This window comes from Arachis ipaensis, chromosome B9 (assembly GCF_059453495.1).
Source record: "Arachis ipaensis isolate K30076 ecotype BB chromosome B9, ASM5945349v1, whole genome shotgun sequence".
NCBI lineage: Eukaryota > Viridiplantae > Streptophyta > Magnoliopsida > Fabales > Fabaceae > Arachis > Arachis ipaensis.
In genome coordinates, this window is record NC_142444.1 from 109,619,976 (window position 1) to 109,646,570 (window position 26,595).

A 26,595-nucleotide genomic window follows, 5' to 3' on the forward strand; every position below is an offset into this window, starting at 1 on the left:
TCTTCACCGCTGTCGTCTTCACTGCTTGTATCTGCTTGTTGCTAGCCCCCAATCACTGCCATGCCTCTTTTGCCTGGGTTTCATCTTGGCTCCATCGTGTCGTGCCCTCTCTGTGTCTGGTGTTCTTCTTCTATTCTTGCTTTGGTGGTGTTGTATTAAGTTTTATTTTATTTTGATTATTGTATATGAATTTGTTTGTTTTCTCTGAGTTTTATTGTTATTAATTTTTTTGAATGATAATTTAACCTAAAAATTTGGGACAATTCATGATTTGGGACAACTCTGTTGATGTTGAGGTTGTTGTTGCTGTGAATGGTGGTATTGAGGGAGGGAGAGGAGAGTGTGAGTTGGGGAAGGGGGAGTGGTAGAGATTATTGTTGCTATTGATATTTAGGCTATTGTTACTGCTAGTGGTGGGGTTGAGGGAGGGAGGGGTAGTGTGTGTTGGAGAGGGAGAGTGGTGGAGGTTGTTGTTGCTGTTGATGTTAAAGTTGTTGTTGCTATGAATGATGGTGTTGAGGGAGAAAGGGGAGGTGTACGTTGGGGAGGGTGTTGTGATACGGCGGAGAATACGATGGGGGAGAAGTGTGCGTTGGGGATGGGGGCTGCAACGGGGGGAAGGAGGGAGGGAAGGGGAGGAAGTGTGCGTTGGGGATGGAACTTTGGGGGTGGTTTGCCAAGTCACCAAATCACGGTGGCCACATCAGCATTGTGCATGCCGGAAATTTGCTCCGGCGAGCTCAGGGGCACGCTTGTCAAATTTTAAAATCTTTTAAGGACCATTTTGTCAATAACAATAGTAAGGTACCAAAATGTCAGCGTTTGAATCTTTTGGGTACTGATTTGGTCATTAGCTCATTTTTTTTATTTTAAAAATCTTTTCGTTCTCCTCTAAAGTTCTATATTGCAGGCAAAAAACTCAAGAATATTTAATTGCAAAAAAAACTAACATATTTATTGTAATATCAATAAAGTATTTCAATAGTCACTCAAAAAAGTAAAGTATTCGGGTAACAATTAATGCTGCATAGTAACATAAACAAAACATATACTGAGAAATAAACTATCACATATATCCTAATTTCTATTTCCCGCTATGTCCGTCCAAAGAATTCATCCGTCCAGCGATGTCTAGTGGCAGCTCCCCACCTTGCTGTTGGACTACAAAACTCAGCACACTCTCTAATGCCTGTCTCTTCGTTTTCTCTGCTGCTATTTCATCCTCAATTACCTTCTTTTTCAATTTTTCTGTTGCTACTTTATCCTCCACTGCCTTCCTTCTCAATTTCTCGGCCGTCCCCTCTGCCTGTAGTTCAAACAACATCCTTTGGGCCTCTTCCATTTGAGCTCTATCCACCGGCGGCTATGCACTCGGACGAAAGAGTTGACTTAGTGTCGGCACGAAACCTATGCCACGCACTCTATCCGAGTGCTCTTTACCGAGAGCTTGGGTAAGGGAATCATTTTCAGACAAGTTTTTCATAGTTTCATCCAGCTGCTCAATCTCAGATATTTTTTCACGCAGACGTAAATAAGCATACACAATTACACTAGGAGTATAGCATACTCAAGACATTTTAATAATTAAACCTAACATGTACCATAATAATTGATTAAGTGTACTTACACTGATCCTCTGCGCTTCTTCATGAATGTAGGTGCCATCACGTCGTTTGTGCTTTAGGATCCATACTTCTCCTCTACCCACTTTCCTCCTTGTTTTTGTGACTGTGACAATACAATTTATACCATAATTAAGCTTCACCTATCTAATTTTCTCCAATAATTTTTTTTCTTCTTCCCCATAAATAAATTAAAACTACATACCAACCAATTTATTTTACCTCAATTAGTTAACAGTCTAATGATTGCTCCATTTATTTTACAAGGATTGAGTAATTGATTATACCTAAATAGTAAATTTATTTTAATAGCTCCAACATTTGTTTTTTGGAAATAGCATTAGTTATCAATTCCTTATAAATCAAAACTAAAGAATGATTTACTTAAAAATATAGAGAATTATTCGAGACAATGATAGCCACATATACTTGATTAAAAATCTATATTACCTCTTCTTCCCTTGCCCTAGCCAAGCTTTTAGAACCGCCAGTGTGCGTGTAAAGCTGCTTCTTTGGATTCAGCGTGTTTTGCTTGCACTTCACCTATTATGTCATCAACAGTAACATTGGTTAGACATAGAATGAATACATACGAGTGTACCATAAATAGTTAAATGTTCTTATATTTCTCTTTTACTTTAGTGTATCACTTATATATACGTTTTTTTTCTCTTTCTTTGAAAAGTAATGTATATAACTCCAAAAAAGCTTGAATGCAATAAAGTAATCTCTAAGACTAAAAATTAGTTGGGATTATATGGATCCTACGTGGATTAAAGACAATGGCTACTTAAAAAATGGGGTACCTTTGTGGCAGGATCATTACGATAATCAATAAACCACCTCCAATGCTCTCTAGAAATTCCCTCGGGGTGGTTGTTAAGATTCTGCTCAAGTGTCAAAGTTGGTTTGTAATGTGAGTCATACAGCCTCCCCCTTATATCCTTCTAGGACCTCCTTATTTGTTGCAAAAATGTTTTCTTGATTCTACCACCGCTATCTTCTTGAAAGTGGAACATCTCCTGCGATGACAATGTCCAACTGTAAGTAATTGTAAGTTGAAAGGTTTGATATGATTAAACAATGCCGAAAGTTATTACCTTTATGCAATCATCATAAACCATGTCTTTTCCCTGCACCTTTTCCCAACTCTTCTCACAGATAAAAAATTTGCTGTAACCAGAACCCAATGCTCCTAGGATGCCACTCAACAGGCCAGCTCCATCTTCGACTGCTTGCAGTTTCTTGTTGAACCTCAGTATGATCTTGCTACCATTAAGAGACCGCTCCATAGCCTCCCTCACACTCATTTTAGCATCCTTGACTATTCCATCATAATCTATAAAAAAAAATCTTATTTATGTGACCAATGTGCCCAACATGTGAGAAATATAACAATATCATTGGCTAATCAATTAAAAAGTCGTATGGTTCAACACTTGTTACCAATGAGATCAACATCCCAAAACTCAATAGTCTTTCGTCCTTTGCGCTTTTCAGCATCAGAAGCAGCAAACATCCGGTCAATGTGTTCGTGAAACGAATCCACCTCGTTCGCCTCCGGGTCTATGTCTTCATTGCACAGTTCCGTCACTTGTACACCGTTAGCGGTTTGTGGCTCAGGTCTTGGTTCACTCCGGGGCAGACGAAAGGGTCAGAGAGGAGCCGTTGTGGAGACCCCACCGTTACTGGGGGCGGGGGAATGAGCCAGTCATCGTCAGCGGATGGTGAAGACGCAGGAGGTGCAGCTGGAGGTTGCTGACGTGGTGGCTCCACTCTTGTGCCTTTCGTGTAGCGAGCTTTCCTTGGCATCTTAAAATCCTTGTATAAACACATGTAGCATGCCAAAAAACATTAATTAATCTTAGACTAATATAATAATTAACAAGTGATATAATTAATGCAATTGGATAAAGCTGTAAAGGTTGGTTTACATTATTTGTTGAATTCGTATCATTTACTAGTATATAATTTTTGTAATCTTGATTTCTCTCTTGTACAGGTGTGGTTACTACAGAAAGTGGACAGTTAGAAGTAACATGCACGCACAAAGTCAAACAAATATAGAATTGGATAATAAAAGTAACATACACTCACAAAGATGGGGCCTAGTGGCATATTTTTCACTGGTGATGGATCAGGTCTAGTGAGATTATGAAATTGGATAACAGACCCAACCATTTAGTAAAAAAATATTCCATACAAAAAAAATAACAATAACTGTAAAAGAACTCATATAAACAAAAAAAAGTTTCATAAAAAATAATAATATGCATAAGAGAGTATTAGAAAAAAATATTATAAAAAAACAAACATATAAATAATGAAGGGTATAATTGGTACATAGAACATAAATTTCAATTCAACATGAGAATGTGAACAGAAAAGCTAAAATTTATAGCTTTTGGTAAACGTGGGTTGAAGATAGAAATCACTTCTGCATTTAGAGGATTAAAATGTTGCCAAACATGAAGATGAAGCATTCAAGGAACTCAAACGCGCTTTTCTCTTCTCCAACGCAAATCCAAACACAACCTTACTAGAATTTGTCCCAACTATATGAATTGAACACCACAAAAATACATTTGGCTTTGGAGGAACCATTTACTCACAGCATCAAAAGTTGAATATTTAGCATTAATATTCTAGAGCACTAAATTAAAAACACAGGAAGAAATGCGTGTGATTATATATGGTCAGCAACTCAAAAACGCAAGAAACTGAAGCAATAGGAGGAAGAAAAAAATTAGCATAAAGATGGAAACTTGTTACCTCAACGAGCACGGCGAAGGTGTGGAAGAGAACTTGACTGACGACGGTGTGAAAGAGAACTTGACTGACGATGGTGAGGGAGCCAAGGCCGCACAATTCCAACTATGATGCTCAGCAGCGACAAGGAGTAGACGAATTTCCACGGTAAGATAATGTGTGTAGCGAAAATAAGGATTCAGCTGGGGAAGAGTGGGGGTGTATGTGCGAATTGAGAGAAGTTAGGAAGTATAATTACTTAATTAGTTAATTAGTGGTGTGGGCCTTGACTATTTTAAAAAATATCATAATCGGAAGTGGATTACACTGATAATAATACTAATAATTCAACATTTTTATAATTACAAATAAAGAAAATTATTAAAGACTCAAATTTGTTTACTAATTTGATTCTAATAAAATTTAAAATTACAATATTAAATATATTCTACCAAAAAATTAAAAATTACGCGTGCCCAAGCAAATGAGTTGAGGTGTGCTTGTTTTAATATTTGAGGGTTAAATAGTACGTGTAAATTTGTTGAAGTTTTCCTTTTTTATTTGATTATTTTTTTAAAAATAATATAAAAATAATTTTATTATTTAAACTCATATTTATAAGAAATAATAATTTCCAACATTGGCATTTCATTAACTAGTTTCTGTGTTTTTTTATTTTCTTTTATCAATTCTATCTTTTATACATATTATTATTTTATTTATAAAATTTTTATTATTTTTTATGAGTTTTCTTTTTTTATTATTTTTATTTTTTGTTAATTTTTTTATTTAATATTGTACATTTTTATATTTGTGATTCAGGTGTATTATATTTATTATTATTTTTTTATAATATAATTTTTTATCTTATTAAGTAGAGTAAATTAAAAAAATTTAACCATAAATAATAATAGTAGTAAAAAATTATAGCATACTAAAAAAGAGTATTAAAAGTACTAAAAAAAATACGAATAATGCTACACATCTAAAATATTTTTGTTAATCAAGTCTAACTAAATTAGTTTAATATCAACAAATTGGTGATTCAGATGACATTTCATGTGTTGGCCTTGAGTATATATATCATTGTGGCTCAAGAAAGCAAAATAAACAAGTAAAAACAAATTCTTCTCTGTCCAAACTCGATTGATTCAGGTGGTCTTAACTAAAGGGCATCGATCAACGATGCTACAAGATTTTGGAAGTGAATTGAGGTTGTTGTGCATCTCCTCAAAGGAAAACACTTTCATGTACATCGATTGAGAAAATGAAGCTCAACACCTTGTTTGATAATAAATAACCAATTAGTCTCTATTAACAAGATCTAATTTCAGCCCAAATAATTAGTCTCTAAACACCATCTCAGAAATCAAATTAGACATGAATCAAAATCTCTCATTCTCTTATGGTATTTTATTGAGGTCATAATTTATCATGGAAGCCTTGGGTCCGGTCAAAACAACCTCATCGGAACTATTGCTGGGCACGACTTCTTCTTCCACTGAGTCTTGAACTACCTTCCCTATCTCTTCTGTTTCTTCTTGGATCTTCTCTTAAGATAGGCTTGAAAGTTACAAAGTAGCAAAACAAATTGAAATCTATTACACATTTTATAAAGAACATGGTCAGGCTTCTACATTCTAGAAGGCTTGTTGGACTTACGTTCCCATAGCTTAGTAAGTCCTCTTTCTATGAAAATGAATTCCTCCCATGACGCAATATCCAGTTCAACCATAAGATTGTTCTTGCATCAGGCTTAAAATAGAAAAGAATGATCACCAGAACAATTGGACAATCCAAGAGCTAGACAAACAGTATATAGGAAAATGTGAAAATGTTCAGATACAAAAAGCGTGGCCTGAATTGATAAGTGCAATATTGGATATTGGTTTCAGGAGCAGAAGAATATTGCATCTGTTTGTAGATATGTCATTCTAGGAAACCATAGGGATGCATGGGCATTTGGAGCTGTTGATCCAAATAGTGGCACTGCAGCATTACTTGAGGTAAATATGGCTTTGTTTTTGCACTCATGCTTTTGTGATTTCGGCGACCATTGAGGAACTATTGGAACATGTCTTTTGAAAGTTCAGATTACTAAAAGATTTGGGAAGCTTCAAAAACAAGGGTAGAAGCCTAGAAGAACAATGATATTATGCAATTGGGATGCTGAGGAATATGGCCTTGTAATTTTCTCTCTTATATTTTACGCTCTCTTTTTATTATCATTATACATGTTTTTAGAATTTGATGTCATCATAATTCCCTTCAGATAGGAGTAACAGAATGGATAGAAGAGAACAGAAAACTTCTTGCTTCAAGTGTTGTGGCTAAGTAAGTTTTCTGATTGTGCTGTTGGTGGAGCAGGGTTCAATGCCATGGCTACTCCACAGCTTGATGAATTGATCAAAAAAGCAACTCAACAAGTATGACAAAAAAGTTCACCACAAATTATTTAAGGATCAAGGTAATCAAACTCAACACTTCAACTAAACTTGTGGCGATTAAGTTAACTTGAATCATAAATCTGAATTCATAAACTTGTTAGTTTGGGAATCATGGCAATGTACCATGCTTTTAGTTTGGGAATTCACCCAATCTCACCTACCTCAGGACCTTTGGCTGCCAATATTTTGTATCCACCCTAGTCTATAATAGAAATAAAATTTAATCCAAGAGCTAGAAAGACAGTATATAGGATACGAAACTAGAACCAAAAGCTTTGTGGTATATGACTTGAATAGTAGAAGTATAACAGTGTCTAGGAGTGTTATATTTTCAAAAAAAATATTTTGTTTTAAAAATGAGGCATTGAAAAAGAGTTCATTTATAACATCACAGCACACACCAGCAAATGAATTATTTGTGTTGTCATATTTTTCAGATAATAACCATGCGAATATTAAAAAAATGCATGTTCAAGTAATGCCTAAGTAAGTATTTATCCACAAAAAACAGTGTTGCTAAGTAAGTATTAATATAAGTGCTTTCATCTGGATAAATCATATAATTTATGTTTAACCCATTTTTTACCTTCACCTTTTCCAGTATTTTATGCGAATGTCCCCTATCTGTAGTTGTTAAGAATTCGAAGCCAAATTTCTTCCGGTACTTTGCTCCGAATTGACATAGTTCCTGCAATATTGAGAGTCATACAAATCATAAGATATTTGGCTTTGTCTTAAGTTTACAAGATACTGAAACCACTAAAATTATTGTCACCGTTCGACGAAGTAAAAGAACCCTTGAGCGGTCAGCCAAATTAAAATCGTACCGACACAAGTTCGATAGGCGCTCTACTAACAACATCACCTATGTGCCTGTATGCAAAGAATGCATCCAGCCATGATCTAATAGGCGACTTGTTGAACCATAAATCTCGAGTGAATGAAGTTGCGTGCTCAAGGGAAGAGAACGGAGATGCCTCTTGCATCGAGTGGATGAAAAAGAAGTTGCTGGCGTAGAGAAAGAGGTTATTCTCTTCCAATTTCCCTGCTAAGTCCCAACACAAAATGGGTGACCAAAAGAACTCTAAGTATACACGTCAATCATATTATAACTCCAAGTACATACAGTTAAAAAAAGCCATATTAAATAACATGCAAATTGTACCAGATGATTGATTTCTACCATTATCCTAGATGCTAATAAATAAAATTGCAGGTGTTCAACTATCAGCTAGACTATACATACAGTAACAGTGTACATGTCTTATATTGCTAGCCAGATACATCTATAAATCAGCAGCCTCTTCTCTAGTATTGATGGCGTCAGTCGTGGATTCTTCTAAATCGCCATCCCTTGTTAACGAAAGACCTTCAGCATCACATTCTGACAAATCAGTCAAACTTGGTTGGAGAGAAAGTTTGACCTCACAGTGTTCATTGTATTCACCCATGTCAAACAAATCTCTCGACTTCACATGGACTACTACACTCCAGTCCTTATACTTCATCATCCACATAGTATACAAGGCGAGCCTCGGATGCAAGAATGTACGGCTCGTCATCTTCACGATCACCAGTGTGAATCGGATTACTAAAGTTAACACAGGTGTATCCCAAAATGTCTTGCTTTATGCCTTTACCAGATGTGGTGTCTGCCCAGAAGCACCTAAACAAGGCTATGGTAAATTGACTACTGTAATTCAGCTCAATGATATCTACCAATCTTCCATAGTACGAGACACCACCAACAGTAACATTACTGTCACAAGCGCTTGCATAACTTCTAGTGTCAGAAGTAACACAAACCTCGCTATTCTGGGTTCTCATCCCATCTTCTCGACAGAGTTCTAAACCTAAATTCATTTACGTTGTATGCCTTAAAGTGCCTTGCCTGAATATTGGGGACACATGCGAGCCACTGCAGTTCTCTCGAGTGCACAGTACTTCTCAGTGGTATCTGACAAGGAACAATTTTACGTTTTCACAATTGAAAAACAGATAGCAAGATACTATCCAAACTTGAAATGGAAGAGGCATACAAAAGATTCACCTCATGCTTGAACCACCTGGCGAATTCTCTGTGGATAACTTTGTTAATGTGAGCTTCGTTTCTTTTTCCAATACTTCACAGCTTTCTTTTTGTGCTGGCTGATGGTGGCCAAGTCGCCTATGGGGTTAGGAACTCGATTTTTTGAAAATTGGAGTTAGCGTTGTAAGTATAGTCCTAACCCAACAAGTTGGCCGCCGATCAAATTGGAAATTCACAAGATGTGTCACAATTCAAAACTAATTCAAAACCGAGAGTATTTGACTCCCGAGTCATCTCCCAAGGAGTACTTTAGAACAATGAGTGTGCAAATTCGGTTGTAGTGATCAAGGGGTTGTGAATGAAGAAATGAACATATAAAGCAATAAAAGAACATGCAAAATTGTAATGATTGAACTAATGAAGAAATTCAAGAACCGACTATGTAATATAAACAAGTAAAGTATAAAAGAGATTAACATAGAAATGTATGAAAGATTGAAAGCATCAAAAAGAGTCTTGGCTTGGAGTGAGCTAAGGGTCCTTTCCTTGTTGAAACCACAACTATGACAATGATGATGGATTAATCTCACTTGGTCAACTCTCACATCGGAAAGTAAGTTAAATGAGCATAAGTGTTCTCAACCCACAAATCCTAAATTGCTTGCTAATTACTTTAGCAACAAATTAGCGTTAGTGGGAACAAGAACAATTAACAATCCAAAAATTGAAACTAAATGTCGGATATTCCAACTCTAGAAACCCAATTTCTCACTTTACCCAAGCCAAGAACCAAAAATTTAGCCTAAAACCATGTTTGACATTTTGTCAAACACTTGGTGGGCAAAAGCTTTAAACATGGAGAAAATGAGTAAATGCTTGAAACTAAAAGCAACAATTGGTCTCAATCAACAAGAATAACACAAGAAAGCATGAAACAAACATCAAACATCAAATTCATCAACAAGAAATTAAAATTGCAAGATAGAAGCAAAATTGAACTATAACTTGAATTAGAAGAAAAAGTAATGACAATGTAACTATAAAGAGTAATAACAAGAGAATACTTACAATGAAAGCTAGCAAAATCCAAGATCAAAAATGGAAATGGCACTTGAATGTAAAACCATAATATAAACCCTAGTAGAGATGATGAAAAACTTAGAGAAAAAACTAACTACAAGCTTCCTACTACTACTCCTAATACTATACTAATGATATGCTATGTTATGTCTTCATTTTCCCCTCCAATATGAGCTAGAGAGCTTCAGAAATGGGCCTCCAAAGCCCCTAAATCGCGAGGCACGTGCTCTTTTAATGAAGTCGTGTGCGGACACCTGTGCGGACGCACAGACGCGTGCGTCCGCACACCTTGCGAAAAATCCCGTCCTGTGCGTACGCAGAAGCAGCTATGCGCACACACACTAAGCGATGCTTGAATGGATGCGCGATGCGCTCGACGCAATCCACGTGCTCTGATTGGGCAGCTGTGCGTTCACACAGGTAGCTGTGCGCATGCACACGTCTCTGAGCTCATCTCCTTTGATTCTTCTTGTCTCCTCCACTTTGCATGCTCTTCTTCCATTTTCTCCAACCCATTCCTACCTTATACACTTGGAATCACTCACAAATAGCATCAAGGCATCGAATGGAAGGAAAACGAAATAATTTAGATTAGATTAAGCACAAAAGAGCACATTTTCATAATCAAGCGCAATTTGGAAGGAAAGTTCAAAAGCATGCTATTCAAGGGAATAAGTGCAAGTTTATATGATGAAAATCCATCCAATTCTAACAAAAAATCATCGTCAAATATGGATTCATCAATTCCTCCACACTTAAACACTAGCATGTCCTCATGCTAAACACACGCGAAGGAGATATATGAAAGGGAAAATGACTTATGCTATATACTACTTAAATACATGCAACTATCCTAAGACTAATCACCAAAATTTACTATGATGAGAGTTGGTAGAAACAAACCATGAAATTCCAATCCATCACAAGAAAACTTTAGGGCCAAGGCAAAGAATTCATACACTAGGATCAATGTCCAAAGAGTTAAATTGAAGTTATCAAAACATTCCAATTAAACAACTTGCAAAAAGATATAATATGAGGCGTAAGAACATAGAATTGAGCGATCGAACCCCTCACTGGATGTGTATCTACTCAATTCACTCAGTGTTTAGGGTTTAAGCACTCCATTTTCCTTTTATCATGCTTTTCAAAGATTTGCAAATCATCTAACAATCAACTAGTATTTAATGCATAAATAACAAGTATCATGAGATCTTTAGAGGGATGTAATGGGGCTAGGGTTAGGTAGAATGAAATATGGTTAAGTGGACTTAAAGAATCGGTTCTTTGATTAGCTTGAGTGTCCACCAAATCCTACATCACCTATGTACATAAGATAATGCAACCTTTCTACCCACTTTCATTCTTTTCTTTTTCTATCTCACTTCACTCATGCATTTTCTTTTCAAACATGGCATATGCATCCTTTATTTACTATTTTATTCATACTTTGTTATGTACAAGTTTTTTTTTTTTAAAAAGAACTATGAATGCATATATTTTAATTAGTGAAATGCATGAGCATTACCTAATTGCCCAAAAGATTTTTCACAAAGAGTTCATGCCTTTATCACCAATGCTTCCTAAAATTTCCCCCCACACTTAGAATTTACACACTAATCCACCCAAGCTAATCAAAGAGTAATTAAGGAACATCAATAATTTTTCGCTTAAGGGGAGTAATGTGCTATCATTAGAACAAAAGGGGATTCATAGGCTCAAAGGGGTTCATAAAGGTGAGTGCAAGGGTTGGTGACGATTGGGTTTTTGCCGGTAAAGAATTTTATAAAAATAATCGCGTTGTAAGTATAGCTTCTAAACCAACAGAGAATCCTTTCGTACAAAAACTTTAGTTGTCACAAGTAACAAAATCCAATAAAATTTATAACCGAAGTATTTAAACCTCGGGTCGTCTTCTCAAGGAATTGCAGGGATGTGTATTTATTATTGGTTATGAGTTTTCTGGGAAATTTGGAGTTTGGGCAATGGGCACAAAAATAATTATAAATTAAAGTAATAAAAATTAACAAGAGTTTTTATGTAATTAAAATAAAAAGCCTTGAATGAAAGAATGATTAATTGGAAGAAAATAAATTATTAATTAGAAAAACTCTTGGCAAGGTATGAAAACTGGAAATCCCATCCTAGTTATCCTTATCAAGGGTGATGAAAATTATTTATTGCTCCCACTTAGTTTACCCTTACTAAATAAAGGAAAGCCAAGTGGACTAATTAATCTGACTCCTTAAGTCTTAGTCAACTCCTATGGAAAGACTAGCTTTAGAGGAATCCAAACTAATATGCAAATTCCAATTCTCAATCAACAGCTGAGTTTGACAACTCAAGTGTCACCAATTACTCAACCAAAGCAAAGGGGAAAAAATCTAAATTATTTATATCATAAATAGAATAAAACAATCATAAATCTAAAATACCTCAAATTGCATTTAAACATAAATTCAAATCTAACATGAAGAGTTCATAAGCCAATTTGGCAACATAAGTAATTAACAAGTAAAAGCTTTAGAGTAAATAAAAGTAAAAGAGAAACATAAATTAAAGAACATTGAACCTGGAATGAAGAAAATAATCATAAACTGAGAGGAATCCTAATCCTAAAAACCTAAATCCTAAATCCTAAATCCTAAGAGAGAGGAGAGAGCCTCTCTTTCTAGAAAACTACATCTAAAACCTAAAATTGTGAATATCAATGTTCAATCAATTAATGGATGGATTCTACCACTTTATAGCCTCTAATCTGTATTTTCTGGGCCGAGAACTGGGCCAAAAATAGCCCAGAAATCGCTAGTTGCGAAATCTGCCACACTGGTTTTTCGTCACTACGATGTGTGCGTGTGAATCACGCGTGCGCATCGCCTAGCTCTATGGCTACTATGACAAATTATATATCATTTTGAAGCCCCGGATGTTAGATTTCTAATGCAACTAGAACTGCCTCATTTGGACCTCTGTAGCTCAAGTTGTGACCGTTTGAGTACAAAGAGGTCAGGCTGGACAGCTTAGCAATTTCTTCAACTTCTTGTATTCCTTCCACTTTTGCATGCTTCCTTTCCATCCTCTAAGTCATTCCTGCCCTATAAAGCCTGAAATCACTTAACACACATATCAAGGCATCGAATGGTAATAAGAGAGGATTTAAACATAACAATTTTAAGACCAAAGAAGCATGTTTTCAATCATAGCACAAAATCAGGAAGGAAAAATGTAAACTCATGCAAATCATATGAATAAGTGAGTAAAGAAATTATATAAACCATTCAATTGAGCATAAGATAAACCATAAAATAGTGGTTTATCAACCTCCCCACACTTAAACATTAGCATGTCCTCATGCTAAGCTCAAGAGAAGCTATAAAGGTGAAGAGGAATGGTAGATAAGTATGAAATGCAACCTATCTATATGAATGCAACTACATGCAGAATATTTCTACCAACTTGGTTAAAAGTAAACAAATCTCTTAAGAACAAATATGAACTGGATTTCACTAATTCAAATCATAAAATAAAGTACAAGTGAACTTGCAGAAGAAAATAGCTCATGAAAGTCGGGAACAAGGAATCGAGCATCGAACCCTCACTGGAAGTGTATACACTCTAATCGCTCAGGTGTTTAAGGTTTGACTCTCTCAATTCTCTACTAATCTTGCTTTCTAAGGCTTGCTTTTCTTCTACCAATCAACAAAAGTTTAATGCACAAATACACAAATCAAGAGGTCTTTTAAGGGTTGTAATGGGGTTAGTGTCAAGGTAGGATTGTATTTGGCCAAGTGGACTAAAATCTGAATCCTTAATTAACTTAAACTTTCCACCTAACTTAGACAATCCATGTAATCATAATACCACATCTAACTATCCATTAATCATGTTTCCACATATTCATGCATCCTAATTTCGAGTACAGTACATATGCATTGCTTTCACCATTTACTTTGGGGCATTTTTTCCCTTTTTAACTTATTTGCTATTTTTCTTTTATTTTTCTCTTTTTCTTCTTTTTTTTTTATTTTTTTATTTTTTTATTTTTTTATTCTTTTATTTTTTTATTTTTTTTCTCAATGCATATGACTAAATTATTGAATGCATGAACATGTCCTAAACATTTCTTTCACATTTTCATAAAGATATTCAACACCCAATTCTTAAATCAAACGTTTCCAAATCCACTTTTCCTCACACTTAATTCATGAGCACTCTCACTAGTCTAAGCTAACCAAGGATTGAAATTAAGGACATTATTGTTTTCCGCTTAGAGTTAGTGATGAGCTAAAGTAAAGAACAAAGGGATATAATAGGCTCAACATTGGTTTGCAAAGGATAATGAAAGGGTAAGGCCATATGGGTATGTAAGCTCAGTGAAACAAAGGCCTCAATCATATAAGTGCATGCATACATCAAACAATAGAAATATAGAATTAAGCAAGACAAGGATCACAATTTTAGAGAGAACAACACACATCAAAAATAAAATATTAGTTGATAAGGTGCAACTAATCAATTAGGCTCAAAATCTCACTGGTTTTCTGTGTTCGAGCTCTAAACCATGTTCCAATATAATATTTCTTCAAACAAGTTTATCAAAAATTTTAAATCAAATTAGTGAAATGTTAAAAAAAAGTTTCTTGAAAAAGAAAATATTACTTTAACCAAGTTGTGGTAAAATATGCACAAAATCAAACAAATATACAATCAAACATGCAAATGCAACAATGAACAAACAAAGAAAATAAAATATTGGTGTTGAGAAAGAAATAACTAACCCACGGAAGTCGGTATCGACCTCCCCACACTTAAAGATTGCACCGTCCTCGGTGCATGCTAAGATGTGCAAGTGGACGTGTTGCTCCAACTGACGCTATTCTCCAAAGATTGTGCAGATGGACTGGTCTGTTACCCCATGTAGAAGTTCTTTTCCTTTCCTTTTCCGGTGGCCATCCTGAAGGAAGAGAAAAAAGAAGAAAAATAACCCAAAAACAAAGATAGGAAACAATTTAAAATATGGTTGGGTTAATGCCAAATAATGAGGATCTCAACTACATGGTAGCTACAATATGCAAGTGAGAAAACAGTAAAAGCAATTGGCGTATCAACAGTGCAAAAATTGAAACAATGAGGGGGAGTGTGTGGGTAATGCAAGGTAGTGTAGGTGCATATCAATGAAAATGGAATGCAAGTATCATAAAAGAATAGCGTTGACTTATGAATAATAATACCCAATCAGAATAAAACAAGTCATGAAGCACCAGAATAATTCAAGAAAATATGCAACAGTTGAATACGAAAATTTAACACCATTGGAAAAATAATAGACTTAGAAAAGAAAATACAAATATGCGCAAAAATTAAAATACAATGGATGAAAGTATGCAAATAAATTAAGTAAAATAGAATGAAAGTGAAGAAGGATGAGAAGTTAAAGAGATGAAGAAGAAGAAAGTAAGAAATTAGGAAAAAAGAATAAGAAAAGATAGAAGAAAGAAGAAAGAATGATAATAGAAAGATAAGTAGGATTGGAGAAGAAAAGATAGGAATTCTGGCGCTGATCTGGATAAACTATGCGTCGCATGCGACGCGGACGCGTGGAGCACGCGTTCGCGTGATTGGCGCTATTTTCAGGTGACGCGGACGCGTGACCTGATTTGTGCTATTGGCGCGAGTGCAGCCTCGCGCACGCACAACTCTCTGTTTCATACGCACATTGCCAAAATTTAGGATGACGTGTGCGCGTGGAAAACACGTTCGCGTGAATGGCCTCTTTTTGAAAATGACGCGGACGCGTGGGGCACGCGTTCGCGTGATAAGGCTTGTGCTTCCAGCACCATTTCAGCCCCACTCCATCATAACTTTCTGCCATATACCCATTAACATCGATTTTGCAGGGTAACGCGTGCGCGTGGGTGACGCGCACGCGTGGGATGCTATTTTTCAAAATAACGTGGACGCGTCAGCGACGCGTTCGCGTGGGCATGGTTGTGCCTAAGGCACGCCTCCAGCCACGCTTCCGCGTGACTCTCTGCTTCTTTTCTTCCTTGTTTCTAATGCACTAATGATGCGGACGCATTAGCAACGCTTACTCGTCGCGTCCATTTTTTTATGCAGAATGCAGATGCAAATGCAGACTATATGCATGAACACTAAGAAAAATAGAATAAAATAAAACTAAGAATAAAACAAAATAAAATAAAACCAAGACTGAAAAAGAACGATCATACCATGGTGGGTTATCTCCCACCTAGCACTTTTAGTTAAAGTCCTTAAGTTGGACATTTGGTGAGCTCCTTGTCATGGTGGCTTGTGCTTAAACTCGTCTTGAAACTTCCACCAATGCTTGGACTTCCAATAAGCTCTATCAATACCAGGTAAATTTCTTAAGCTGTGATGGAGTTCTTCACAAGCTTTGAGCTCCCAAAATTGATCCTCATATATTCCTGGATCCCAAATCTTGATTCTACACCCGTATTCAAGTTGATCATCATGATTCCATCCGGGTGGTAAGCAATTAAAATTCTCACTAAGGCATCCAAACAGCCTCCTAGACCCATTCAGTTGTGCTTTACACCAACCTTTGCATTTAAACTTTGAGCCTTTCACCATATTGAATCTTGCATGACAATTCCTACCACTAGCCATCTCCCTCTAACTCGTAAAGCCACAAAGAGCTCGAAGTTGACCATCTGTCTCAAGTAACCCATATTCAAGCGGGAAGGTAAAGGTCAAGGATAAGTATTTTACCCACTTGAATGTTGTATTGGATGGTAATGGCTTTGGGAGAGAGGTCTCCAACAACTTTGGCAAGGTAATTTCAAGCTCCATTCCCTTGTGCTCTTCCTTGATAACTTTCACCTCTTTACAAGCTTCTTCAATTTCAACCTCTTCCTCTTGGTAGCTTTCTTCCAATTCAATATCTTCTTCATTACTCACCAAGGGCATGGGAGGTTGTGCTTCTTCTTCTTTAATCTCCATCTCTTGATCAATCTCTTCAAAGTCTTTAGCCATGATATGCCTTGGAGGTTGTACACCCTCTTCAACATCAAATTCAGACATCTTGGAAGGAGATTCTATGACTGGACTTTTCCATGGAGGTTCAGCATCTCCTAAGTCTTCAACCACTTCTTCCTCTTCAATAATTACTGCTTTGTCCAGTTGTTTTAGTATAAAATCGTACTCATCCTTGATGATTTTCTTTCCATGATAACTCCTTTCAACTATTCCTTCATCTTCAAGGGTCTCTCCTATCTCCACATTTTGGGTCTCCTCTTGCTCTAAGACAAAATCAGACTCCTCCTTGATGTCTTCCTTCACTAATTCTTCAACCACTCCTTCGGCTTCAAGGGTCTCAACTACCTTCATCTGTAGGGCCTCCTCTAGCTTCTTATGAAGTATGGATTCACAAAGATGATTCCTTCTTTCTTGTTCCATATCAATAGCATAACTGGGATTATCTTGCTCTTGGATTGATGGATGTGGGTGCTCTTCCATGGAGGGTGGTGATGAGATGGGAAGATTATTATGTGGTTGAAAAGGAAGCACACTGAAGCTTGAGGGTTGAATATTAGAGGTAGATGGTTGGTCCATGCGGGATATAAGATTTTGGAGTTAGAGGTGAGACCAATGATATTAGAGATGAGTGTGTTATTATCCAATGGAGGTTGGGATGGATAGGAGGATTCATTTGTTGGGAAAAAGGGCTCATAATACGGAGGTGGTTCTTCTTGATAAGGATATGAAGATGGTGGATATTGAGGTGGTGGTTCTGGGTGTGGTTCATGTGGTGGTTGGTGTGGTGGATGTGGGTTAGGGTCATATGGGGGTGTTTGGTGGTAAGGTGCTTGTGAGTATGGTGGTTCAAAGGTATGTTGGGGAGGCAGTTCATAAGCATATGGCGGGGCTTGTTGGTAACTACAAGAGGGTCCACCATATCTATCATCTTGGTACGCACCTCGGAATGGCTCTTGACCATAGTAATTTGGTGGAGGTTGGTTGTCATGAAAGGGTCCACCATGACTATTGTCTTGGCATGCATTGTAGAATGGTTGTTGTCCATGGTATCTTGGAAGTTGTTGTTGCCAAAAGGGTTGATCAGATCCTCATGGCTCCTTCCATCTTTGATTGTTTTGACCTTGATGCATGTTCCTGTTATAGCTCCCATTCCTTACAACAACATTGGAACCAAACTTAAAACTAGAGGGGTGAGAATTCATAGTAGCAATTAAAGACAAAAATTAATAAAAATTAATGAAAATAAACTCCTAAAACTAGAAACACTAACAAAGAAACGAAAAAGCAAAATTATTTACAATAACCAATAATAAGGCACACGTTTGCAATTCCCCGGCAACGGCGCCATTTTTGATGATCGGGTTTCTGCCGGTAAAGAATTTTATAAAAATAATCGCGTTGTAAGTATAGCTTCTAAACCAATAGAGAATCCTTTCGTACAAAAACTTTGGTTGTCACAAGTAATAAAACCCAATAAAATTTATAACCGAAGTATTTAAACCTCGGGTCGTCTTCTCAAGGAATTGCAGGGAGGTGTATTTATTATTGGTTATGAGTTTTCTGGGAAATTTGGAGTTTGGGCAATGGGCACAAAAATAATTATAAACTAAAGTAATAAAAATTAACAAGAGATTTTATGTAATTAAAATAAAAATCCTTGAATGAAAGAATGATTAATTGGAAGAAAATAAATTATTAATTAGAAAAACTCTGGTATTGAAATAAGCTTGAGCAATGATTATAAAAATGTTTGGACTGCTAACTTGGGTTGTAACCATGGTACATAGATGATTTGACAAAAGTGATATTGTGATTGGTTGTTATATTGAATTGTAATAAGTTTATTATTGAAAATCTTCTGTTTGATAAATTGTTGAAGATTCAAGAAGGAATTCAAAATAGAATTTCCAATGTAAGTCACAAAATAAGGGGTAGGTCGGGTTGCACAGAAGCGTTGACGCAATCCCTCACGTATAAATCTTTCTGTTGTTATCTTTCTCTTCCTTTGACATAACCAGTGTTTCACACTGGGAACGCTTAATTGAACGGACTTCATTTCTATTACTCACTCCATCTAGCTCTCCAAATTCTGTCAATTTTAGCAGTGTTATCGTGCATAAGGTAATCAATAATGATCCAGTCCTCGACTCTAATCTTTATCGCTACTTACTCTCTCTCGCCACCTAAACAATTGGCAGCTAAAAGCTAAATCTGTGTCATGCCCCTTCTTCGTAGTTTGGTTCTTAAGTTCGACATTTAAAAGCCTAATTTGGCTTAGGTATGGACAAGTGTAATGTCTCAACAATTCTATAACGTAAATATAATTCAGTTATCAGTTCCACGATTACCTCCTCCTTGTCATGGTCGACCGGCATCTTGTCCCCTCCTGCATGGACAAACTATAGCTTTATGCCCTAGTAAATTACACTTGAAACACCTCAACTCATGGAATATGTCTTTATCTACTTTCCTCTTCCATTCCCATCATGATTGTCATTCCTTCCGTGATCGTTCTGGCCCTGTGGAAGTAGAGGGACATAACCATTTCTCTTGAAATTTTGACTCCTCGGCGTAAGGTTCTTTCCTTGGTTCTTCTGAAAAGGCACCCTCTGACTTTCTTCCTCCACTGCTGCCTTCCTTACACACTCTTCAGCAACTCGTCTCTTGTTCACAAGTTCAGAAAAGACCCTAATCTCCATCGGCCCAATGATGAGCGGATATTTTATACGCTTTTTGGCATCACTTTCATATAGTTTTAGTAGTTTTCATTTAGTTTTTATTAAGTTTTTATAGGTTTTAGTGTTAAATTCACATTTTTGGATTCTACTATGAGTTTTTATGTTTTTGGGCAATTTCAGGTATTTTCTGGCTGAAATTGAGGAGCTGGAGCAGAAGTCTGATTTAGAGACAGAGAAAGCATTGCAGATGTTGTCCAGATCTGACCTTCCTGCATTCGGAAGAGCTTTTCTGGAGCTAAAGAAGTCCAAATGGAGCGCTCTCAATGGCTATGCAAAGTTGACTTCCAGAGCTTTCCAGCAATATGTAATAGTCCATACTTTTCTTCGGATTAAAAGGCCCAAAACTGGCGTCCAACGCCAGCTTCATGCCCCTTCCAGGCGTCTAGCGCCCAAAGAGTAGAGCCCAGCGTCTAAAGGCCCAGAGAGGACCTCCTAGCTGGTGTTCCACATCCAAAAGACCTCATAGCATGTGGATCTCATCAAGCTCAGCCCAAACACTTACCAAGTGGACCCTAGAAGTGGATTTTAGCATTAAATAGATTATTTTACCCTTACTAGTTATTTGTTTAGTATTTAAGGGATTATGTTTATGCAATTCACACCCTTTTTTCAGAATAGACATCACTTTTCTCATTATTCACGAGTTTCACATTGTTTTTACTTTAGTATGAGTTTCTAAACCTCATAGGTTGAGGGGAGGAGCCCTGCTGAGTCCTATGAATTAATAAAAGTACTATTTCTTCTTCTTCGATCTGTGTTTGATCTATCTCTAAGATGTATATCCGATCTTCATCGTGATGAACAGGATTATCTGACAAATTGGCTATGTTCAACACATTAAGATGAACGTGCCTGACAAACACCTGCGTCTACTTGGGTTCGTGTGAGTACCTGGAAGAAAAGTACGAGCCAACAACTATGTTTATACATCTCTCAGACGGTTAATCCACGATTTCATTGGAGACTTCTCGAGACACCAGTTCAGCCGATCTCCGTGGTATAGGCTAGAAAATCTAAAGAAGCAATGTTCTCTGATCTGGAAGATTCAACCTTGTCTGTGGCATTTTGAGTAGGATCGCCAAGAGAATAGATTACTATGCGCTTTACCCTTCGTCAGATTGAGTAACCACGGCCAATGGCCACGGCCGTGTTCAACCTGTAGCAGAGGAGATCAATGACCATGGGCAATGGCTCTAATCACTTACAGCCTACCATAGAAGAAGATCATTCACAAGCAAAGAAGACAGTAGTACTAGAGTTACTTCAGAAAGACAAAGCAACTCCGACTTTCAACTCTACTCCCATTATTATTATTCCCAGCATATAATTCCTAATAGGTAACTTCTTAATAGTCAACTTCTTCTGATTCCACCTGACTAAGACCAGCAAGACAACCATAAGCTTGATTCAAGCCACAATCCTCATGGGATCGACCCTGACGCGCTCAGGTATTACTTAGACAATCCAGTGCACTTGCTGGTACTGCTGCTGTTGTACGAAATAGTGTGGGTTTTGCGTACAAGCGCACCACCCAATGGAGCTCAGAATGTCACCCCGTAGTCCTCCCTCGTACTTTATGCACTTTCATTCAGCAAAGTCTTCCGGAGCACCTTGGCAGATTCGAGAAAACCTGCACAACTCTTCAAACTTATTGGTGTACTCTGCAACTGTCATCTGACCCTGCTTTAACTGCAGCATCTCAAGCTCCTTAGCGTTTCTAACTGAATTAGGAAAATATTTTCTGTAAAACTTCATTTGGAACACCTCCTAAGGTATCATAGCATCATCTGGTTGTAGGATACTGATGCGGGCAGAAATTGGTGAATTAAAAATTATTAGAATATATGCGTTGCAAGTATAGTTCTTAACTCGCCAGAAATCCACCGCTCAATTTAGAAAGGTGTCACAGAAAATTGAAATTTAAAATACTGGGAGTATGAATCCCAGGTCGTCTCCCAACGAGTTGCAGGAAAGGGTGCTATTTTATTAATCAGATGTTTTCAAAAAGGTTTGAGTTGAGTAAACAGGAAATTAAATTGATGAAATTGAATAATGTAAATAAAAGCCTTGACTGGGAGTTGATTACATGGAAGCCCTATTCTTGATGGAACACTCTTAAGATTAATTGACAATTGAGAGTTATTTCGTTTAGTTATCCTTTACTAAGTAAGGGAAGATAAAACAAGTTGGAATACTGTTCTATCCACAAGTCCCAATCCACTCTTGGGAGGATTGGTGTCAGGAACTAGAGAGCAAACCAACAATAACCCAATTACAATCTTTCTCTTAAACCTTCCAACTCAAGGGTTCCTTTCAATCAACTCCCCATCAAGTTAGGGAACTACTCACTCATTGTAAAGGTAAAATTCATAGCATATGGAAAGGAATTAAAGAAAGACATTGTAAATAAAAATTAAAATAGTCAATTAAAAATAAAAAAGATCCTTGTATTAAATAATCCTAAAAATATTCTAATGGTAAAATTAAACAAAGCAAAGAACATGGAAGAATAAGCCAAGTAAAGAAAACGAACTAGAATGACGAAGTCTTGATGAGGTGATAACTCTTCTCAATATCCCAATGCAAAAAGCTAGAGAAAAATAAAATCCTAAGAACTATCAATGTCTTCAGAGAGAAAACCTAGGGGAGGAGTAAAACTAGATCTAAAAACTAAAACTGTGTAGAATGAATGTTCTTTTTAGTTTCTGCATGTTCTCTGGCTCTAGTATGCTATTCTGGGCCGAAAACTGGGTCAAAATAGGGTCCAAAATCGCCCCCAGCAAATCCTGCAGATTATGCAGATCGCGCATGTCACGCGATCGCGTCATCCATGCGGACGCGTCATTCGCGCTTTTTCTCGCCACGCGTTCACGTCGTCCACGCCTCCGCGTCGCTCGTGCTTTTCCAGTCCGCGCGATTGCATGAGCCATGCTGCCGCGTCACTGTGATTTCTCCTCTTTCGCGCGGTCGCATGAGCCATGCGGCCGCGTCATTTCTCGCTGGTTATCTCCTCAATTTCTTGTGTTCCTTCCATTTTTGCTAGCTTTCTTTCCAATCTCCAACTCATTCATGCCCTATAAAGCCTGAAATGCTTAACACACAGATCACGACATCGAATAGAATAAAGGAGAATTAAAATGCATAATTAAAAGTCTCTAGGAAGCAGTTTTCAATCATGTAATAATTTCAGGAAGGAAATATAAATGCATGCTAAATTAATGAATAAGTGGGTAAGGATCATGATAAAACCACACAATTAAACACAACATAAACCATAAAATAGTGGTTTATCAACCTCCCCACACTTAAACATTAGCATGTCCTCATGCTTAATTGAAGGAGATAAAGTAAATAAGTATGAACATGTAGAAACTCATGCAATGCAATGCAATCCTATATATATATATATATATATATATATATGAATGCAGCTATATGATTCTTGTCCACTTGATCAAAAGTAAATAAGCTCTTCAAAATAATTACAAATCAAACTCCACTAATTCTATCATCATACAGTAAGACAGATAAAAGTACAAGAAGATAGCTCATGAAAGCAGGGAACATGGAAATTCAAGCATTGAACCCTCACTGATAATGTATGTATGCTCTAACCTCTCTAGTGTATAGGGTAATCACTCTATCCTTCTCTAATCATGCTCTCTAACTTTTGTTCTTCTCCTAACCAATCAACAACAGTTAATATACCAATGCAAACATCATGAGGTCTTTTCAAGGTTGTAATGGGGCCAACGTAGGTAGGGATACATGTATGGTCAAGTGAGCTTATAAATTGAATCTTTAATTAACCCAAGCTTCAACCTAACCTATATAACTTGCATAACCTTAGAATTCATACCTAGCTACCCAGAATTCCCTTTTTACATTCCATACTCATGTATCAACTTTTTATTTTAATTTTTTTTTATCATATGTGCATTGATCTTTGAATTCTTAATTCAGCATTGGGGTAATTTTGTCCCCTTATTCATTTATTTATTTAAAAATTATTTATTTATTTATTTATTTATTTATTTTTTTATATGGAAGCAAAAATAAACATAGCTTATCAATGCACATAGATTTTTAATTCTTATAGTTTCACATGAGTAGGTATCCAAATTCCCATTAAATTATCATGACACATTCCCTTAATAACTTTTGTTCCCACAATTTCCCATACTTAACTAGCACACACAATTCTATCTTAAGCTAACCAAAGATTCAATTTGGGATATACAATTTTTTTTCTGCTTAAGGCTAGTAATGTGGTGAAATATAGAACAAATGAGATTTAAAGGCTCAAAGTGGTTAACAAAGGTAATTGAAAAGGGTAGGCTTAATTTGGATAAGTGAGTTTAAACAAATAATGGCCTCAATCATATGCAAGCATACAAATATAATAAATATTGGACATATAAGATAAAACAAAATATAGATTACAATCATAGAGAAGTAAACACACAAGAATAAAATAATTATGGTTAAATAATGTAATCATGCATAAAGGCTCAAATCCTCACAGGTTGTGTGTTCTTTAGCTCAAACATCATGTTCCAAATACAACTTCAAGCAAATTTATCATAAATTTTTTTTTTTAAAATTAGTGAAATTTTGTTCCAAAGATAGAGTCTTAGAAGAAACTTATTGTCTTTTCAATCAAGTAAAGCATGCATGCAACTAACCTATTACTATGCAATTTATCCTATTCTATAAAAGAAAGAAAATCTAACTAAATATCCTAATTTATTGGTGCTAGAGAAGAGAAATTACCTCCGGAAGTCAGGTACTGACCGACCTCCCTACACTTAAGGCTTTGCACCATTCTCGGTGCCATCTGTCAGGAACAGGGGTGGGCTGATAGCAGTATCTCCACAGTCGGGACCATCATGGCTCCCTGTGCTGGTAAAGGAAGTGGAGTCCGGAGTGTCTGAGTCCTTGAAGTGTCCCTTGAGTAGCTCCTTGAGGTGTTTGAATCGGCGCTCGTTACGGTGCTCTCTTAACTTTGCTTTCTGTTCTTGTCGATCCAACCTTTTGATTATCTGCTGGAGCAATTCGGCTGTTGTAGGTGCTTGTGGTGCTGAAGAAGGAATATCTTCAACTGGAGCAGTGGGAAGGCTTGTAGTGTCTGTTGGAAGTCTAAGGTACTTCCCATTGGGGATATACTGATCATCCCGTGGAAGCATGGCTATGGTGTCTCCAGCTCTGTAGGAAACTCCGGCTGCTGAGACAAGATCTTAGACCAAGGCGGGAAAAGGTAAGTTTCCCGCAATTTGTATGTGTCCCATGGTATTCCGGATATGTCTTGGTAGATTCAGAGGCTGGTCTGTAAGGATGCACCATAGTAGAACGGCCATGTCTGCAGTGAAGGAGGACTCGTGAGTGCTCGGAAAAATGTAATGGGACATGATTTGTGCCCATACGCGAGCCTCCAAGGTAAGTGCTAAAGCTGATATTCCCTTAGGGCAGGTACGATGGTATCCGTAGATCCAACAGCTGCCAGGTAGTGCGATAACTCTGAGAACAGCTTCCCAGTCAATTTGGTACATCTGGCGCTTGAGTGCGGCTTCTTGAAAGGCGTCCAATCCTTTTGGAATAGAGGGAAGACTCAAAGCTTGTTGAATAGCCTCTTCTATAATAGGGACTTGCTTCTGATGGACAAAGACAGACTGCAGGGTAGGCAGGTAGAAGTTAGAGTAGAACTCGACTACCCAAGAAAGATTGACCTGCTTCTGTTGTCTCTGTAGGAAACCCCATTGTCTTCGTTCAATTTTCGGCTCAACAAAAGTGGCAATATTGGGCGGGAGGATAAGAAGGTGTTCGTTGTTGTAACTTCTTTCAGCTAGAATAGGGAACATCGGCTCACAGTAGCGATTTGGAAATCTCGCAGTGTCCTTTGCTGGAAAGGCTTTCTCTTTTTCATCAACCTTGATGATCCTCTTAACTCTTTTTGTTGAGGGCTTGACTGCAGTTGAAGAAGGCTCTACCACTAGTACTCTTTTAGTTCCTCTTCTTGCTGGTGGTTTGGGAGTAGCTTTCTCTTTTCCTTTCTTGGTGGCCATCCTGAAAAAGGGAAGAGAAAGTAAATTGAATTCAAAGAGATATATAGCAAGGAAGAGAACGGAAAAGGAGGTGATGGATGCACATTAGGAGGTAACTGACATTAACACACGCTCATGAGTACATGTGAAAAGTCATTAAAGGAAAATAGCTAGTGCATATAATGACAAGTGAATGCAAGGTGTTTATTGGCATGCCGGAAAAGGGCATGAGTAGCATAGACCAAGCATTACTTTGTAACAAACCATCACGTTTGTATTGACAATTAAATTCAATTAATATAATAGTAAAGGGAATTTGTGAAAAGCAAGCATAGAATATTAGAATAACATAGAGAAGTGCATAATGCCATATGGGCTTTTTCACAAACACATAGCATGCAAGGTAAATAAAGTATAGAAAGTATTAAAGTGAACATGCAAGCAACTCTTTAAAGAAAATAATATATAATTGTTAAACAATTTGCAACAATCCACAAGCATATAAGGAAGAATAATGACTCAAATAAAATTCTAACACCATGTAAAATGGAAAGAAGAAGAAAGAAAATATGAATAATGAAAAGAAAAAGAAAAGAAAAGAAAATAACATATAAAATAAGAAGAATGATAGAAAAGAAAAGGGTGAAGAAGAAAATAAAACCTTGTTAATGGAGGTAAGGGAGAGAGAGTGAAAGGTGAGATAGAAGGAAGAAGGGAGGAGGAAGAAATAAGGAGGGAAAAGAAAAATTAGGATTTGGAGAAGAGAAAGATAAGATATTTAGCAATTTAGGTTGAGTTGTGCGGCGCAAGCGACGCGATCGCATGGGGCACGCGGTCGCGCGACTTGCGCTTAAGGTGATGGACGCGGTCGCG

At 36.9% G+C, this 26,595-nt stretch overlaps 1 pseudogene; it reads right to left on the reverse strand.

Annotated features, from left to right (window-relative positions):
* Nucleotides 1-1,084: 1,084 nt before the first annotated feature.
* On the reverse strand, nt 1,085-3,434 carry LOC107615700 (uncharacterized; annotated as a pseudogene).
* Nucleotides 3,435-26,595: the final 23,161 nt, after the last annotated feature.